The sequence below is a fragment of the Gavialis gangeticus genome, unplaced genomic scaffold, assembly GCF_001723915.1.
Source record: "Gavialis gangeticus isolate Ggan-Ray unplaced genomic scaffold, GavGan_comp1, whole genome shotgun sequence".
In the NCBI taxonomy this organism is placed as follows: Eukaryota; Metazoa; Chordata; order Crocodylia; family Gavialidae; genus Gavialis; species Gavialis gangeticus.
This window is the reverse complement of record NW_017728992.1, coordinates 99,097,417-99,116,527: the sequence shown is the minus strand read 5'-3', so window position 1 is coordinate 99,116,527 and position 19,111 is coordinate 99,097,417. Positions and strand designations below refer to the sequence as shown.

The 19,111-nt window shown below is 44.3% G+C and overlaps 1 protein-coding gene and 1 long non-coding RNA gene across 2 annotated transcripts in view; one reads left to right on the top strand and one right to left on the bottom strand.

Annotated features, from left to right (window-relative positions):
* GREB1L (growth regulation by estrogen in breast cancer 1 like) overlaps positions 1–18,846 on the bottom strand; it is a 279,693-nt gene extending 260,847 nt beyond the window's left edge. The window contains exons 1-2 of the mRNA XM_019526065.1: positions 18,779–18,846; positions 13,540–13,635 (exon numbers count right to left, since the gene is read on the bottom strand). The gene's annotated coding sequence lies outside the window, so the exon portion shown is untranslated. The remainder of the gene's footprint in view (positions 1–13,539; positions 13,636–18,778) is intronic.
* Positions 3,200–6,874, top strand: LOC109303797. Its single transcript, XR_002099226.1, has 3 exons — positions 3,200–3,209; positions 5,613–5,615; positions 6,791–6,874. It is a non-coding gene; the product is annotated as an uncharacterized LOC109303797 (long non-coding RNA).
* Positions 18,847–19,111: the final 265 nt, after the last annotated feature.

The window sequence follows — 19,111 nt, the reverse complement described above, 5'->3', positions numbered from 1 at the left end:
ATGCAGGGAGCCTGGCAGTAAGCAGAAAGGGGGCACCCTTCCCCAGCTGCTGCCAAATGCCATTGCTTTCCGGCTGATTGGGGTGGCAGGGCAGTGATCAGGGGATGGAGGGGGGATGATTTTCATAAAAGTTTGAAGCAAGTAACAAAAGAGAAGCATTTCTTATGAAGCCTGCACTTTTCCTGTTTAGACTGACAGCATGGGCAAATGGTTCTTACATGTCTACAACCTGAAGAGATCCAAAAACACAGATATTTTGTAGGAGATGGGTGGGAGCAGAAAAGATATGCAAGGGCTTAGAAAAAATGATACCAATGTCACTTCCTTACTCAGCCTCAGGGAAAAAAAGGAAGAGAGTAACTGAATCTGTTTCAGGAAAGAATGTAGCGGGGGGAGGGGCAAAGGAGGCAGGTTTAAAAAAACAAAACAAAACCAACCAACGTTGCTTCTTAAATTCAGATTAGAATCAAAACAGAACAAACCAGCTTGTTTGACCTCATATCATGCAAACTGGTAATGAGAATGGACATGCAGTTAATTTATCCATAAAGATTTACTGCAGTAAAAGGTTTACAGTTGTGACCTACACAAAAATTAAACGGCAAAAATGTATCACTTTGCCAACAAACTGCCTAGTCATCCTTTAGAAGTGTGGACCCCTGGATTACTACTGACACATACTCAGGCTACTAAAACGTATAGCCAAATAAAACAAGGGGAGGGGAAGGGTTGTGACAGCATCTGGTCTGCAAATACTTTATTTACTCACTCATCAACTTCTGCTTGCCTTTACAAACTTGTTTCTGAAGACCTTATGCTAGAAACAGCCTACCTTATTTTCACCACGTATTTAATATAATCATTTAACAATGAGTTAGATAGTAGCAGTGCAACAACTTTTGGTAAACAGAGCCCTGGATACAAGCTGCTTAGCAATAGCACACAAAGAGCCTTGGACTTTAGAATCCTTTTTACTGAGAAAGAACGTCAGCCAAGACATTGGATGGGCTCTACTCTAAATACTTCAACAAGAACAAAAATTAGACAGACAACACACACACATAAACCTCATTCAAATTAATGGAAGCTTTGAATGTAAAGGATCAGGGCCTTAAATGCCAAATTAATTGTTCTGAATGGAACTCCAGGGGTGAAAATTAAGGACACGTATTGGCCCTTTTTGACCTCTTGAAAATTCAGTGACCAGTCAGCACAGGAACTAATCTGAGTCCAAGGTCCTGACAAAAAGGCCCAAAATAAGGAGCCTCTGCCTCAGTGATAAAAAACAACATGACAATATTACTTAGCTCTTTTATAGCAATGTATAAGAGGCCAGTATCATTTTCACCATTTCACAGATCGGAAAATTGGAGCATAGAGAAGTAAAGTGATCTTCCTATTATGACCTAGGGGCAGAGCTGGAAATTGAACCAAGATCTGCAGGTCCCAGTTCAGTGCTCTATCTATACCACACCGCCTGTCCTGACTGAAGCAAATTGGCAGTGAACAGAGATAAACTAAGCACAACTTCAACATGTTTTCATAACCTTGAAATTTTTTTCTTTCCAGATGAATAATCTTGTAACTGACACCTGTTCCTTTATAGATATTCCTTTCTCCATCATGCAAAAGTGAGTTGTTATTCAAGGGTTATTTAGGATAAATGATTGTTCATGAAAAACATTAAAAAAAAACAACACCTCAATACCCATATTTTAAATGCCCTTAAACAGCCACAACAATTTTGCAAAAACATAATAAACTCTTAACAACCAAGTTAAATGTTAGGCAAGTTAACTTGGCAGTTTATTTTAGCACTTATATAAACAGTTTTAAATGTGTAACTTGATTCAGCAACAACACTCCAACTCCCTTAATGTCCTAATATGTAAGCCATAACAAAAACTAAACTACAATATTACTTGTGTATTTACTGTAGTCTTTAAACAAGGATATTTTAATGGATATTAATCTTTTAATTGTGGGGCTTATAGAAAAAGAATGGCAAACCGTAAATTAACTTTTGCAAGTCATTAAAAATAGTTATATCTAGATTCTCTCCCTTTAGTGCATCACAGAACTTCAGTTTTATATGCAGACAACAAAAATAAGTAACTTGGTTCAAATGAAAATCCACTGTCTCTAAGCTATGAGCCTCCAGATGCATTTACATTTAAGTAACACACTGAATATAGCTGTGCTGTCATAACACCATACACTCTCCAAACTAATGTTGCTCTAAGTCCTGCCATGGAACAAAGCTGACTATACAGAACTTTTAAAAAGCTGTTGAAAAAAACCAAAGTTTAATCACAGCTTGTTTGGTCTGTCTAGATCATGCATCACTATTAAAAAAACCCCGTGTCCTTTGCCCCAGCCAAGGATATTTGCTATAATATGACCCTCTACCCTGAACTAAGACATTCTTTAGGGAAATAAACTGAAACCTTTAATTGACCCAAACTGATAGTAGGCAGATTCCCCTCTTGCATGCCAAACAACATATTATCAGCTGATGAAGTCTAGAACAGAAGAATGCAAATCACTCTGTCTGGCCTAGTCTGGTCAGATGAACTAAAAGTTACCACTTATACATACAAATAATTGTTCCACTGAAAGCATTTCAATGGTAGCACAGTTATGACCTACATGTCTATCTAAAGTGTCAAATTCAAGATCTCAAAAAGGTTTAAGAAATGAAACCATGAAAAGAGGTTAACTTCTCTTTAAATCAGCAGAGAGAGGGGAACAACAGGAGATGAAAGGGAATACTGTTCATCCTTTAAAAAAAAAAAAATCTACTCAGTAAAAATGTAAACAACCTTTATTTGTGAACAGTACAGAAAGGATTTTATTTATAGCTGAGATTCAGCCATTAATAACCAACAACTAGTGTAGCCCTACCAGTGAAAACCCTAACTGTAGACATAAATCAAGCTGTTTATAATCACTAAGAAGTACAGGTATTGTTTTCAACAGCAGTTAAAAAATGTGCGCGATCTCTCCTCTTACCTGTTCGAATATGTTCTATTCCATGAGAAGGCAGTTTTCTTTACAGAAACTGGATTTCCCACTATTCATTTACAAAATTTCTTGCTGTGAACATTTGTTATGATATTTGTTCACTGATATTACTTTTTCTCTCACAACCCAGCAAACTGGATAACAGCTGTACAGAAAAGTCACATGATTTGTCCCAGCTCCCACAGGTAATCTGCAGGTGTTGGGAAAAGACAAACTTCCATGTATCTTAACTGAAAAGTCATCTTTCCTCTCATGAGCAACATAGTACCACTGCTGAATTTGGGTGACAGTATGAAGCACCCATTTTAGGATTGTTCATAAAGTCATTCTGTGGAAGGCAATTCATTTTCTACGTAAATTCTTTTATGTCTTTTTTTGGTGAATTTACAACTATAAGCCATAATAGTTGTGTTCCATGATACACTCTCTAAACCATGTGACAGTATCTTTGAGAAACTGATCTCAAAGAAACTGGGTGAGCTCGGAGCCAGCACGGGGCCCAGGCTGGCAGTGAGGGTGGGTTACAAGCTGGTGCTGAGCGCGGGAAAAGCGGCCCCTGGCTCACCCTGTGGCCAGCGCCCTGCGCTACAGCTGCTCACAGCCCACATGTGGCTGCCAGTGCCTGCCGAGGACAGCCCGGCACGGGCTGCAAGTGGCCGCAGCAGGGAGCACTGGCCACAGGGCGGGCAAGGGGCCGCTTTTCCCTGCACCCAGCACGGGGTCTGGGCTGCATGCTGCCCCCAGCCTGTCGAGGGCCACATGGGTAATCCTGCCCCTTGACAGGTGCCTCACCCCCTGGTCGCCATCTTGGGACCAATGTCTAAGGGCCAGCACCAGTGGGGCCCAGAGTAGGGTGCAGGCTGGCAGGGGTCTGTGGATATGGGGGGCATTGGGAGTGAGTGGGTGCATGGGGCCCACACCGGTGCCCTGGGGCCAGTGCCGGTGGGGCCCAGAGCATGGCAGCAGGAGTACAGGGGTCATGGCCGGCAGGGGCTCTATGGAGCTGAGCCAGCTCCCCTCTCCCTGCTGGTGTAGCCCAGCCCAGCTCCACAGACCCCTGCCAGCCTGCACCCTACTCTGGGCCCCACTGGTGCTGGCCCTGAGACACTAGTCCCAAGATGGTGACCAGGGGGTGAGGCACCTGTCAAGGGGCAGGACTACCCATGTGGCCCTCGACAGCTTGCCAAAACTGGGTAAGCGGCCCTCCGCCCAAAATGATTGCCCACCCCTATTCTTACTCACAGCACCCCAAGGTACCGTGATATCATTTTAAGAGTGCTGGTGGGCAAGCACCTACATAAGAGTCACAAAATAAACCCAGAGCTTTCAAATAAGTAGCCAAACATTCAACAACCTGAAGTGGCCTGTCTGAGTTTTTTGCATCACAGAAATTGCTCTAGTAATTTTCTGTAGTCAAAACACAACCAAGCAAGCAAAAGCCAAGAGACGGCATTTTCTGAAAAGTGTCTAGAGTCTAACGGGGGGTCCCTGGAGTCTAACAAGGTTCAACCACTGCTCTAGAGATGAATTTCTGGTCTCTCCTCTCTAACTGGATACCTTACTACATTGTGCAGATGATCACTTACTTATCTGAAGCAGAGAAAGTATGCCACACAGAATATATACCTGTTTTCACACCAACAGATTAAAAAAAACCCACTTATGTCAACATTTGCCCATTTTCTTTCCTCATGTGCAGTACCTAAAATATTTAATTATAATACCCATTTTAAACCTCACTCATGTTTAGATAGTGCATCAAAATAATTAAGTAACCAGTAATATTATGTCTTGTATGTTACACAAAATGACAAGGAACAAGTATGTCAAATCATTGAATTATAAAATACTAGGGCTGGTAGGGACCTCAGGTGATCATCTAATCCAGGGATGTCAAACATATGGCCCTTGGAGGCATATGATTTGGCTGTGGGTTGCTGAACTGGCCCCAGCACTGCCCACTGCATGTGATACATAGGTTGAATCCAGCACAACACACACAGCAGGAGGACAGTTTAGGGCACCACATGTAGCCTGTGTCCCAGAGCCCCGCTGCTGTGTGCAGCACCAAATCCAGCCTGGGCGCTACAGGCAGCACACACCCTGCGTCAGCCCAATGACCATGCACAGTTAGCACATGCTGTAAATGTCACATGAGGCTGGACCACCCATATGCACTGCACATGGCACAGGAGACTACCATGAGGCATGTTGTGCATGAGGCGCTCCACTAGACCCAGAGCCAGTGCACAGAGCTGGTTAGTGGAGCATCGCATAGAGTGCGCACCCCATGCCAATCTCCTGTGCCACACGTAGTGTGAGTGGCTGGTCCAGGCCCGTGCACTCCATGCTGAACCGGCCAGTCCCAGGGCTCATAGCTCCCCCAGGGTATCACAAAATATGTGCTGCTCAGCACTGCATGAAAGACAGGGGGTCGTAGGCATGGGCTGTATGCAGCACCCTGGACAGACCTCTATGCTGCCTGCAGTGACAGGTCCAGCCCATGCACTGAGGACAGCGCACACCAAAACAGCCCCCAGGACTGGTGCAGTACCTGAACAGGACCTGGCACTGCAGTTGTTCTGCAGGATGTCATCCCTGATCCAACCTTCAGACTGGCTCAGGTATGTTCATCCATCCTGTGGGGCCAGATGAGTTTGATACTCCTAGCCTCCCTGCTTGAGGCTACATCATTAATTAAACCATCCCAGCCAAATGTCTACCCAACAATCGAGATTTCAGCAACCAATCTAGGCAATTTTCTCCAGTATTTATGTTCACAATTAAAAAGTTCTTCCTAATTTCCAACCTAAATTTCTCTTGTTGCAATTTAAGATTGGCTACTTCCATCTTGTCCCCTGAAGGCACAGAAGAGACTATCATTATCTTCTTTGTAAATGATTTTTATGATTGGAAGTCTCATCAAATCACCCCTCAAGACTTCTCATCTCCACACCAAAAAATCCCATTTCTTCTAACCTTTCCTTGGACATCACATTTACTAGACCTCTAATTATTTTTGTTGTTCTGCACTTGACTTCCTTCCAATTTGTCTACTTCTTTCTTGAGCTGCAGTGCCCCAAACTGGACATAATGCTCTAATCAAGTGCTGGACGGGATAAAACATTACTTCCCTTGGCCTGCAAGTGACACCTCTGTTAGTACATATCAACACACTATGGGGGGGGGGCTTGTTTTGTTTTGTTTCTCTCAAAAATAGCACACTTTTGACTCATGTTCAGTTTATCGTCTACTGAAATGATTTTCAGCAAAGGTGCTGAAGCACCTTAAGGTGCCACAAGGTTCTTTCAGTGTGCAATGAATGTGCATGAATGAACTCCAGACTTATTTATCTGGAGTTTACTGTTCCCAGGTGTCCTGTCTGCACATGTGCTCAGGACTGCAGCAGGTTCAGAGCAGCCCCAGCTGTTAAGGGGTCCAGGGAAATCAACCCAGGGCTGCTTCCCCAGCAAAATGTGCTGCAGAGGGGCTGGCTGGGGCATGAGGGTACCTCAATGCAGAGCTAGCTGGCAGGCAGGCCCTGCACTGAAGCACCCTCATGTCCCAGCCAGCTGGGGCAATGTCCACACGTGCGCTGCTGTGGAGTAAAAAACTCTGCAGCAGGATAGAATTTGTAAAGTACTATCCTGTGCAGAGTTAATTACTTTGCTCTGGTCTAATAGGGGCGCACATGTAGATGCATGATGTTTGCTGCACAGACAACTAGTTTACTGTGTAGTAAACATCTCATGTAGATGCGCCCAAGGACATGCAATATTAGTACTATTAGATGTGCAAAAATGATTCACAAGATAAACCCAGAGATTTCAAATAGGAATCTATAGTGTTACAAGCATTCTGACCTGTTTTGAACCAAGTTCTTGGCAACAAAATAATTGTTGCATCATTTTTCTGCTGTCAAAACATAAGTGAAAACTAAGAGCTGACATTTTCCAAGCACTGCCTTAAGTCTAATAAGCAGGGATCTGGGTTTTCCATTTCCCATGGAAAAAAAAAAAAAAAACCTCTCCCTTCTTCCATGGGAAACGGAAAACCCAGATCCCTGCTTATGAGACTTAAGGCAGTGCTTGGAAAATGGTTTTCAAAAAGGGTGCTGAAACACCTTAAGATGCCAAAAGATCTTTTCAGTGTACAATTAGTAGATTTGCCCTTTTAACTGGAAAAAAAATGCAAATTTCTCATTTGAATGGAGAAACATACAGATTTTCCAATTTTACAAAGAGCCCTCCATAGGCTACCAGAGTTCCAGACTGCAAGGGGCTGGGGGTGCCATGTGCATGTGCACACATACACATGCACGTGGTTGCCAGGCAGCCTGGTAAGCATCTCCTGTAGGTAAGTCTTGCACTGGGGAGGATAAGGAGATTGTGACCCCCATACAGAGGGAGGGAGGGAGTTGGGTAGAGCTAGGACTGCTGCCCAGCTGGGTGGTGCATGGAGCTTGGGGCCAGAATGCATGGCCACGGGACCCCGGCGGGGAGGATGGAGCCAAGGGAGGCTCATTTAGGGGGAGGGGCTGGCTCCCCGCTGCTATGCATGCTCCTGGGGGGCGAGGGGGAGGAGGGGGCACATGCTGTTCATGGCCCAGTGGGCTAGACCTGGCACAGCAGGACAGAGCCTGGCCAGGCAGGGAAGCTCCTTCCTGATCCGAGTCCCACGCCACCTTGGTGAAGTGCCCCCTGCCCACCTGAGAGCAGTGCAGAGTTGTGCTCCTTGATGCTGCTGGGCAGGCAGGGGATGTCTCGCCATGGCAGCGCAGGGTTTGCAGTGGTAAGGAGCTTCCCCGCCTGGCCCCACTCTACCCTGCTGTGCCAGGTCCTGCCCGCTGGGCTGCAAAGGCCCTGGGAGGGAGGACAGGAGGGTAAGGAGCCCCAAGCCCACAGTGGGCAGCCCACATCTGCCCCCCACCCCTGATGGGCTCTGCTCTGACTGTGCTGCCTGTTGGCGAAGGGAATCCAGGCTCTGCATTCCGCTCCACTGCAGCAGCCAACGCCTCCCACAGGCTGCAGCTTGGGCTTGGGCACTGCTGTGGGGGGCAGGTGGCTGCAGACCCAGGTCCCTGGGCCCAAAGCCCTGGCAGCTGAAGCCCCCTCCAGCAGGGCTGGGTGGGGAGTGAAAGGTCTGGACCTGCATCCTGGTGAATGAAGGGGGAAGGGGGAGCTTTGCTTTCCCATAATAAAAACCTAAAATAAAATACCAATATTTATGGGTACTTAGAATTTATTTTATTATATTGATTGAGACACTGGTATGCTTCTAAATGGCTTGAACATTGTAAATATATCAATAAAACACTGTGTTTGATCAATACTAGAGATGCACTGATACATTGGTCCAATATCAAATCGGTACCAATAAAAAGAAAATTTGCTACATCGGATATCGTCCCGATGGGGCTGATAATTTGGCTAATAAATGCCTGTGCTGCACCCCAATGGCAATGTGTAAGAGATGCATGGGGGTGCACCCCCCCATTTGCTGACTGGTTGCTGGGGGGGGACACGTGCCCCCCCCACGACTAAGGTGGCACCAGTTGCCCATGCTGTGCCTAACCTCAGTGCAGCATGGAGCAGAGCTGGCAGCATGGAGAGCTGCCTCCAGCTGGTAAAATTGGAGGGGGAGGGAGGAGGGAAGGGGTGTGAGGGGGCAGATCAATGCCCCCTGAGGTGAGGGAGGGAGGGGGCAGGGGCAGGCACTGCCCAGGAGGGAGGAAACAGGGGTGCGGGATGGAGGTGCGGCTCATGGGGTGGGGGAGCAGGCTCCTGCTGCTTGCACCCAGGAGGGTGGGGCTGGGCTTAGAGCACATGCCAGCAGCGCTGAGAGGAGCCACCCCAAGTTCCACTGCAGCTCCGCTCCCAGGCCCATGCTGCCAGGTGCAGCCCGGCTCCATGTCCCGCCTCCACCAACGTGCTGGGAAGAACCAAGGTGATGCTGGGCAGCTGGTGGCAGCGGTGGAACTGGGAGCAAAGCTGCAGCGAAATCTGGGATGGCTGCAGCCCCTTCCCAGAGCCACTGGTACCCGCTCCAAGACCAGCCCCTGCTAGGAATAGCCCCGTGCAGTCCCAGCTCCAGCCCGCCTGCCCCACACAGATCTAGGGCACACCCCGCCCCACCCTCCTGGAGTGCAAGCAGCAGCAGGAGCTGTCCCCCTGCCGCAATCTACACCTCTCTCCCATGCCCATGCCCCACCTGGGCAGCGCCTGCCCCACCCCCTCCCGCCCTCACCATGGGGGGACGTTGATCTGCCCCCCCACACCCCTTCTCTCCCCTAATATTTAGTGGTGTTTTATTTTAATCACAGATTTGGGGGGGGGAGGCTAATTAGAAAATTTAAGATTTTTAAACAGAGAAAACCAGGATCCCTGCTAATAAGGTTAAAAAACGCTGGTTTACCATAAACCCCAGACCCTCTTCTGCAGTACTGCAGCCTAGACAATCGTTCCCCAGTCTGTATTTGTGCATTTGATTGGTTATTTTTAAGTGCAGTACTTTCTACTTGTCCTTGACTTTCATCTGATTTTTCTCAGAATATTTCTCCAAAGTACCAAGATGATTTTGAATTTTATCCGATCCACTAAAGTGTCCGATACCTTACACAGCTTGGTATCATCTGAAAAAGAAACTACTTTAATATATTTTGGTATGCTGCTGGTCAACATTAACGGTTTCACTTTTTAAACCCATCTTCTCAACAGAAGTTACTAAGTTGAATTCAAGCTCAAGTTCACCACCACATGACAGTTCAATCAACTCTTTGGTTTTTTGCCTTTTTTTTTTTTTTTTTTGCTGAGAAGCTAAGCAGCCATGAAGCAATGCCATCTGACACACTACCAGAAAAGTAACCATTGAACTGGGTGATAAAATTAAGGCAGGATTTTTTTATGACAGCAATGAAATCCAGATGAATTTTCTGCTGTTCTGAAACAGCACAGCATATGCACCCTTCTGGATGACAGTAGCTCTCTCAGCAAAATGTGGGATTTCATAAGAACATCTCAGTAGTTTATACTGTCCTACTTAAACTAACTGAACCCAGGACTAGCAAAAAACCAGTCAGCTATACTCACATGAAAACAGAGCACCCCAAGCTACCACTAAATAAAATTAATCCACTAAGGTCAAGAAGTCTAAGTCATTACTGTAGCTAAATGTGGCCAGAAGAGTATATTTTGCTGCTTGAGAAATTTCTGATGCATTGCAGGTCTATTACGTTGGCTTGTTTGAAAACATTGGGTTTTTTTTTCCCCCAAGAGGGTTTTCTTCCTGTTAATAACTGCTAAATATATATATATCCCTGCTAAAACAGTCACCTACATAAAATAACCACAATTTTATTTCTGTAACTGCTATCCTTATTCTTAAAGATAGACTCCCTAGTCTTTCAAATCCACTATTAATATTACGAGCTCTGTGGAGCAGGGAATCGTCTGTATGTTTACTGTGCACTGCCCAACCTACCTGTGGGCACTTTAGTTTATTAAATAAAAAAAAGTCCAAAAAGCATATGGGATTTTTCTTTATGTACCACTTGATGTTTCAGTAGAAGTACACTACAGCTTGACAGCCTGCTGACACAAAAGTTTGCCAAAACTAACATGTTTTAATCTCACTACCCTTGAAATCCTGCCTACCTCCCATATCTGCCAAAACTTAGATGATGTTGTCTTCTCCCTCCAGTTCTACAGTCTGCCAGGGATTCTATAACTGCCATTCCAATAAGAGATTTGAGAACTGAGAGGTCATTCTCTACAACAAAATAAAAAATGGGGAAGCAGTTAATTTGAAAAGCCACCAGTTTTACTTCAGTCAGACCTGTGAGGTCATGCATATACTGGTCCTGGAGATGGCTCATGCTCCTTTTTGTTTTTTTTAAACCCACCATTTCCCACCCCATGTACACCTCTCAGTTTTTCTCTAGACATATGTCAGACATGAAAGTCTTCTCAGTTGCCTTCATTTTTACTTCAGAAGAACAATTTTCAAAATTGTTACTCTGTCATCTGGCCCACCAGCAGCTATTGTATATCTGACTACTCCCTCCACTTCAGCTGTCACAACTCAATTTTGTTCTCAAAGGAAAATAAAATATTAATAAAAATATTGTAACATTCGCACAGCATATGCTTCGAAATTCTTCTATCATTAAGATAACACCCACATACTTAGGTGTCATGCATGCAATATGATCATCTCTAACAGGCAGCTGTTTCCTAACTACAAAGGACATCACCCAAGCTGTAAATTAAGATCCACCTTCCCAGCAGGTGAAAGAGAACCAGCTAGTTTCACCAAGAATTAAATTATATAGAGAGAGTTTATTAAATAGAGTTCTATGTGCTTCCCTTATGAAACAACGGCAATCAGATTAGACCAAAACCTGTGAAGAGATGGGAATGCACTAAACACAGTCTGCTTCCCATGACCCCCATTCAACAACCACCTATCTGAAAGTGTAACATATTGCTGGGCTCCCTGAGATACTGGAGAAGATAGTCAATTAGATGGGACAGAGCTAGGAAACAGGCAGCACAATAGCATGATCACCTAAGCTACTCCATACTATGGAGAAGAATGCTCCACACAAAATAATATTATAATCAATGGCTTTAATGTCCTTTCCGCCAGCATGAGCATGCAGTAGTCTGCAGCCATGGCAGAAGGTTTAATGATAGCAAGACATTTCATAGTTTCATAGTTTCTAGGGTCGGAAGGGACCTGAGCAGATCATCTAGTCCAACCCCCTGCCATGGCAGGAAGAGCACTGGGGTCAAACGACCCCAGTAAGGTGGTCATCCAACCTCCTCTTAAAAACCCCCAGGGTGGGAGCCTGCACCACCTCACTTGGAAGCTGGTTCCAGACCCTAGCCGCCCTGACCGTGAAGTAGCGCCTCCTGATGTCCAACTTAAACCTTCCCTCCGCCAGCTTGTGACCATTGTTCCTGGTCACTCCTTGCGGCGCTCGGGGGAACAGGGACTCCCCCAGCGCCTGCTGATCCCCCCTAACCAGTTTATAACAGGCCACAAGATCCCCCCTCAGCCTTCTCTTTTGAAGGCTGAACAGGTTCAGGTCCCGCAACCTTTCCTCATAGGACCTACCCTGCTGTCCCTTGATCATACGAGTGGCCCTCCTCTGGACCCTCTCGATGCTGTCCACATCCCTCTTAAAGTGCGGCGCCCAGAACTGGACGCAGTACTCCAGCTGCGGCCTGACCAGTGCCGCATAGAGGGGGAGGATCACCTCCTTGGACCTGCTCGAGATGCATCTGTGGATGCACGACAGGGTGCAGTTGGCATTGTACCAGAAGGTTCAGGATGTTGAAGTTAAAGGAAGGCACTCCATGAGCATGATCCCAAAATCCAAAGCATTAGCAGCAAGGATTTACAATGACTATTCCTTACCTGGAATGGTCAATATCATTAAAAAGTGTCGAAAATGCTTAAAAAAGCAATCTATCCTACGTATGAAACCAGCTACTGAATCCTCCATTGTGCAGACAGCAGCTATGCCCCATCTATTCGAAACTACTCCCGTTTCCCCTCAACCATTTTTCCACAATGGGTGCGTAATGGGAGAAGCTCAGAGAGCTCTTGCTCTATTAAATCCACAGCTGCTGACAAATTCCTTTTTTAAACAGGTGATCAAACTTTCAATCCCTTTCCCTGCAGAGAATCTTAATTTCATCTTTACTGAGAGAATACAGAAGATGAGAAGCACAGCCATCTCTCAAAAACAGAAACATATGCTTTAAGTGCTGTCTTTGGAAACCTTGCAAATTTATTCATGGTAAGTGACACTATCAAGTCATGCAACTGAATTCTGTCTAAAAAAGACACAAAACTTTAGGAATAAGAAGCTTTATGGACAAGCCTTAATTATTAAAATCCTTAATTAAACATCATCAACTCAATGCATTTCACCCCAGAGGTAAAGTCAAGAATTAAAATGCTGCTTCACATCAAAGAGCCCTAATCAGATACAAAACTTGCATAATCACTTTAAGAAAACCACCAAAGGTGAAACAAAGGCTACAGTTGGTAGAATTTGAGTATCTTTGCACAAGATCTTTCTAAAGCTGAAGTCACTTAAGACTCTTCATGGAAACACTAGGACAGATGTCTGATAATCTCTCATGTAACACTATCTTAAGGCTACCCACACTGTTACTTTGATTTCAAATCTATTTCCAAAGTCGTGTCTCACATCTGGAGTATTAAATGAAAACTGTGTCACATTTTTCTCACTGACTCAGAAATACTCCCTGCTGATTCCTTTCCACTATATACAAAACCCTATCATCTACCATAGAAATGTAGCAAAAGTTGAAATATGGCAAATCATTTAGTGAACATGTACATTTAGATGCAGTTAATTATCTCATATTTAAATTCCAAAGTAGACAAATTATTTCCATTACATCTCTGAAATGCAATGAAAGTTATGGTGTTATACAAGTGTTAACTGATAAGATATTTAAATGTAAAGAAATTTCTTACCTGGTCTCTTATAGTCCAGCATGTCCCAAAGCAGTTTCACGGAAGCTGTGACATCACAGCATAACAGAGTAAGTCAACGCAAGTCAGAGCTCGTGACTTCAGAAGATGTCCAAAATAAAATGAAAATAACTACATTTTAGAATCACATATTCTCACCACTAACATATTTCAAAATTCTACATACATCTGACTTGCATAAAGTTGCTTGCAAATTTCTGTTAAACAACTGCAATTTTCTTTGGACTAGGCATGTCTCAAAACCAAGTAATAAAAATGACAAGATCCTTAAAGATGCTGCAGGGTGTCGCACAATTCTAGCACTGCTGGGCGTGTAAACACTTACATATGATTCACAAGATAAACCCAGAGACTTCAAATAGAAACAAAGGGTCAAAAAACATTGTGACCTGTTGAGGTCTTTCTGAGTTTTTCACAACAGAAGAATTGCTCTATTATTTTTCCATGGTCAAAAAAAAAAAAGAGTGAAAGCTAAGAGCTGGTATTTTCCACAGGGTGCATTGAGTCTAATGAGGCTGAGGACCACAATCTTAAACTAAATGAATTAAGCATCTCAAGTTTCTCACTTTAAGACGTGTTTCCATTATTGCAGCACTTCTTTAAAACTAATTTTTCAACATCTCTTCTAAACTGGTGACAGCAGCCCTGGGCAGTTTTCCGGTAATAGTTTCCCATGCCAAATAATGAGTTACCACAAGCTCACTATTCATACTTGGTATTGCCAAGCAATCCAAAGGGTCTACATAACTGACCTGTCCTATTAATATCCTCCATTACCCCAATCTATGTCATCTTCAAGTTTTACTAAATATTATTTTATATTTTCTTTCAGGTCATTGAGAAAAAGTTCTTGGTCCAGGGCAGTTATGAGTCTGGGATCCTGGTTTTCTCCAATTTAAAAAAATCCCCAATTTTCGGTTAAAAGAATAAGCCCAAATATACATTTTTCCATGATTTAAATGAATCACCACTAGTATAGAGTGTCATTTCATTCAAATCACAGAAAAATGTGGATTTGGGAATACTTTTTCTTAATTAAAAATGGGGGATTTTTTTAAAACTGGAGAAAACTAGGATCCCTGGTTATGACCATACTAAAACACCCCCATGGAATGACAATATACAATTACTCTTGTGCAACTATCCACCATTGTAATCCATGCAATACAAGCAACAATGACTCCGTTAATTAGAATGCAGTCTTGTTCTAATCTTGTCTTGGAATGCAGTCTTGTTCTTGGAAAAATATGAGTTTTTGTGCTCTTTCCAACAATCTCTCTCTTCTTATCAGGTTAGGATCATACACAGCATTCTAATATCAAGGAATTTAGGAAGTAAAAAAAAAAATGAAACTATGCCCTTAATGTATCTGTATGAAGAATACTGTATTAAATAATATGCTATTTATGGAAAAAAACTATTTCAAAATAGCTAGACAGTAGGGCTGAAGATGTATCACTACTCATATCAGTGTTTGTTTTAGAGCAGGGGTTCCCAAACTGTGGTACATGTACCCCTGGTATGCAAGACTTTGCTAGGGGATACGCAGGAGAAATTGTGTAATGACAGATTTAATTTTCATTATAATAATAATTGGCATTTAAGGGTTTATAATATAAAGTGTATGCGGGTAGAGGTACACAGGCAGCTGGTAAATCTGGGAGGAGGTACACAATAAGAAAGAGTTTGGGAACCTCTGTTTTAGAGTACATTTAAAGCAAAAGCCTGATGAAATTTGATATTTTTCAAAGGCCTGTGTCAGAAAAGAAAAAAAAAAATCACTCAAGAATGAAATTTTGCTGTTATGTTACCTTATCTAATGTATCTTGACTATGCAAATTGCTGTAGAATATTAGCACTATTTTGATTGTTAGTATCTAAAGAAGGAGAGGAATTTACAGCACTAACTGCCTTCTCAAAGGACTGTCAACATGTGGAGGCCTATTTCTCCTGTATTTGTCAGATATGCTTCACAAATCCTCCTTTCCAGGCTTATCTTCTATAAACAACTGAAAATGGCTCTTCTCTGTTCAACCACACATTATGTAAGAGCTGATGGTGCAAGAGCAGACAAAATTTGTTTAAAGTCTTTAAAGGCCATACATTCTAAAGTGTAAAGCCAAGGTCCTGATATACATTTATACTAAAGCTTTCATGACGCTTTTCACAACAGTAAAGATTCAGTGCCCTAATATCTTGTCCAAGTTTCAGGTTTTGTTAATTATGTCCTACATAAGTGCCCCCTGTAGTTTCAATTAGACATGGTATTCTTCTTCACTTCCTGTCCTGAATTATTGTGCACTGTTGCTAAGCACTAGTTAACAGTTGCCACATTCACCCAGAGTCAGCAGAACTTCAGTGGTAGGTGAAAAAATTAGATGCAAATCATAGTGTAGGAACAGGAGAAACATAAGAAGTACTTTTAAGATCTTTCAAAATGAAATTGACGCTCCAGAAATAAACAAAACAAAATACAATTTTTTCAAACTGAAACTTCTATTTTCATCTGTGTTAGATAACAGAGGTTCCTATAGCTAAGTACAGTTTTGTGAAAATACAAAAAAAGGGGGAGAGAAAAAAAAGACGACAGATCACCTTGCTTATCCCAATATTAATGGTGAAGCGGGCCCCTCCACTAAACAATCCTTCCCTCCCCTGTATTTACAAAGTGCAACAACTTCAGTCCAACAAACTTTCTGAAGCAGGACTGAAATTTAGTCATAACAAAACCATGAACCAACCCTGACTTCGCTTGTCTGTGGAATTCTATGCAAACATATTATGGTCTTTTTCTTTCTACTTGTCTTGCATGGAAGTATTATACCATGCACTACAGGGATACTTGAATAACTTATTTTAACCAGCACAACAAAAATTCATAATTCAGCTTGTACATTATCAGTATTATTATTATTAGTTCCCTCTTAATATTATGTCCTTGCAAATACAGTGCAGCTATAGCTTAAATTTGCTACTGCTTTATTACATACAGCTGTATGTAATTGTACAAATTGTAATTTGGAGTCACAAAAGCATCTCTCACATATTTAAAAATCAATATTTACTTTATTGCACATTATGCAAAATATTATTTGCAAATATAGCAACATTTAAATGCTGCATGCTACATTTATTATTTTATATTAACAACTGAACATTGTACTTTCAGCTTTAAAACCCAACCATGCTTAACAGCTAGGGCATGCTAAGCAAAGTACACTGTGCTTAACTGTGATACCCAAGCAAGTAATCCATAGTTACAGTGGGACTACTTATGTAAAAAAAATCACATATATACATAGGTTTCATGCACCAATGACATAGCTTTTTGTTGTTGTTGTTGATTTTAACAGTACATCATAAGAAGTTACTCCTGAATAAGGGTACTTTCAGAGAAAATATACTTTATACAGACCCCTAATTCCATCATGGGGCAGTAACAGTGAGTTAGTGGTCAGATAACAGGTTTGGCAATCACTAGAAGGCCTTCATGTTTCTTTAGAGGTCACATACTACACAAGGATTAATAAAGCAAACTGTAATACATACTTGCGTGCAGCAGATGAAAAACTACTCAAAGCCTTTTACCTGTCCTTCAACCTGGCAGGCCTTTGTGAAGATCTACCCAAACAATCTTTTATCAGGTCAAGTACAAGAATCTATTGTCAATGGGACTTAGTAATTACTTGTGGCTCTGAGCTTTAAATAGTAACCATAATGAAAACCCTATGCTCCATTCATTCAATCTACTAACCTTAAATGAGAAAACAAGAAGTTAGTTTTCTATTCAACAGGCCACTCTTGATCATTTAAGGAGTATGTGGCCCTGAGAGAGATACCAGAAATTGAGATCTAAAAAAAGATGTCTTCCACCCCAATGCCACACGTTAAAGAAAGCTAAAAGGCACATGTCGAACTCCCATCTCCAAGGTCCATGCAGAAAGACTGCAAACACAGATCCTAAAAACTTACATTTCTGCATTGCCCTTTTCAGGACTGATACCATTCACAATAAGTAAGTACAGCACAGACATCTATGTTTGCAGGTTGGGGGCCAGAGAGAGCAAGAGCAAGTGGTCTCCCTTCCCCATCAAAATCCCCTTGAAGGTCAACTTGTGCAACCCTGGAGGCGGTCCAAGGGTAATTGGTGCCCCAGGTGAACGGTGTACCTCGGTGCCCCCACCACTTCCAATATAGAGGAAAAGAAGAAGTCTAGAATCAACTTTTACCCCTGAGATCTTTTCAGAGGTCTTTTTCCCCTTACAGAACCACAGGTCTTAGACCAAGGTAGATCCACAGTCAGCCAGGGCTGTTATTTAGAATGACGTTCCTGTTATTTTGTTCTGCATATAATTTTGTGCTTCCTCACAAATCTTGGCGACTGCCTAGTTTGCCTAATGGTTGGACTGGCCCTGCCTGGAGGTTTCTACCAGAGGTGTGCAACCTTTTGCAGATGCCAGGCACCCCTCCTTAAAGGCACTCCTCCACATGCTCAGTCAGTCGCCTAGAAGCCGAGCTGGTAGGGACCTGCAGAGGTTCATCCAGTCCAGCGGTTCCCAACCTGTTTTGTACCAGGACCCCTTTGTAAACAGCACTAGCCAGCGCCAACCCAGTGCCCTCACCCCCAGCCCTTCTGTGTGTGGGGCAGGACCCTCAAGGCCCCCCTTGAGGCTACAGCTCTGCCAACCTGCAAGGCAAAAGCCACAGTTCCCAACGTTTTCCTCCTTTAAAGGAGAATCCTTTTTTTTTTTTTTTTAATTATTATTTCTCAGCGACCCTTTCATATACTTATTCTTAAGCGGGTTGTGACCCACGGGTTGGGAAACGCTGGCCTAGTCCCACCCCCTGCCTGAGGCCGGCTCAGCCCTACCCAAGCCCCCCCGCATCTAAACAGCCCTGCCCGCGACCCCGGCCGACCACCCCGGGCGCAGCGGGGCAGCCCACGTCCCGCGTGTCCGCACCCGGGCCGGCGCCAGGCTCTTTGTCCGGCTCCAGGACCCCGAGCGGCGCGGGGGCTGCCACGGCCGGGACACGCTCCCGCGAGCAGCGGGCGGGCAGCTCCCCGGGCCCGCTGCATCCCCACAATTATTGCAGGGCGACAAAAGGGACCCCCCCGCCAAGCGTCGGACGAGGCGGAGCAGGCAGGGGGCTCCCTTCCACCCGCGCCGCGGCCACAAAGGGCCAGAGGGTGCCGCTACCGCTGCCGCTGCCCCTGCCTTACCGCTGCCCCGCGCCGCCGCTGCTACCGCCGGGCGCCTCCTGTGGGAGCCGGTCTCCGGGCCTGAGGGAAACGGAGGGAGGGAGGAGGAGGAGGAGGCGGGGCGGAGCCGCAGGTGCCTCCCCCTCCTGCCCTGACAGCGGCTCCGGCGGGAGAGGGGCCGGGCCGAGCCCCCGCGGAAGGGGTGCGGGCACACTGGGGAGGGCAGCACAGATGGTGAGGGGGCTGCGGGAGCGGGGCTGGTTTAGTCTGGAGAAACGGAGCGGGGATTTGACAGCAGCCTGAAGGGGGCTCCGGAGAGGATGGAGCCGGACTGCTACTGCTCCTTGGTCTGTC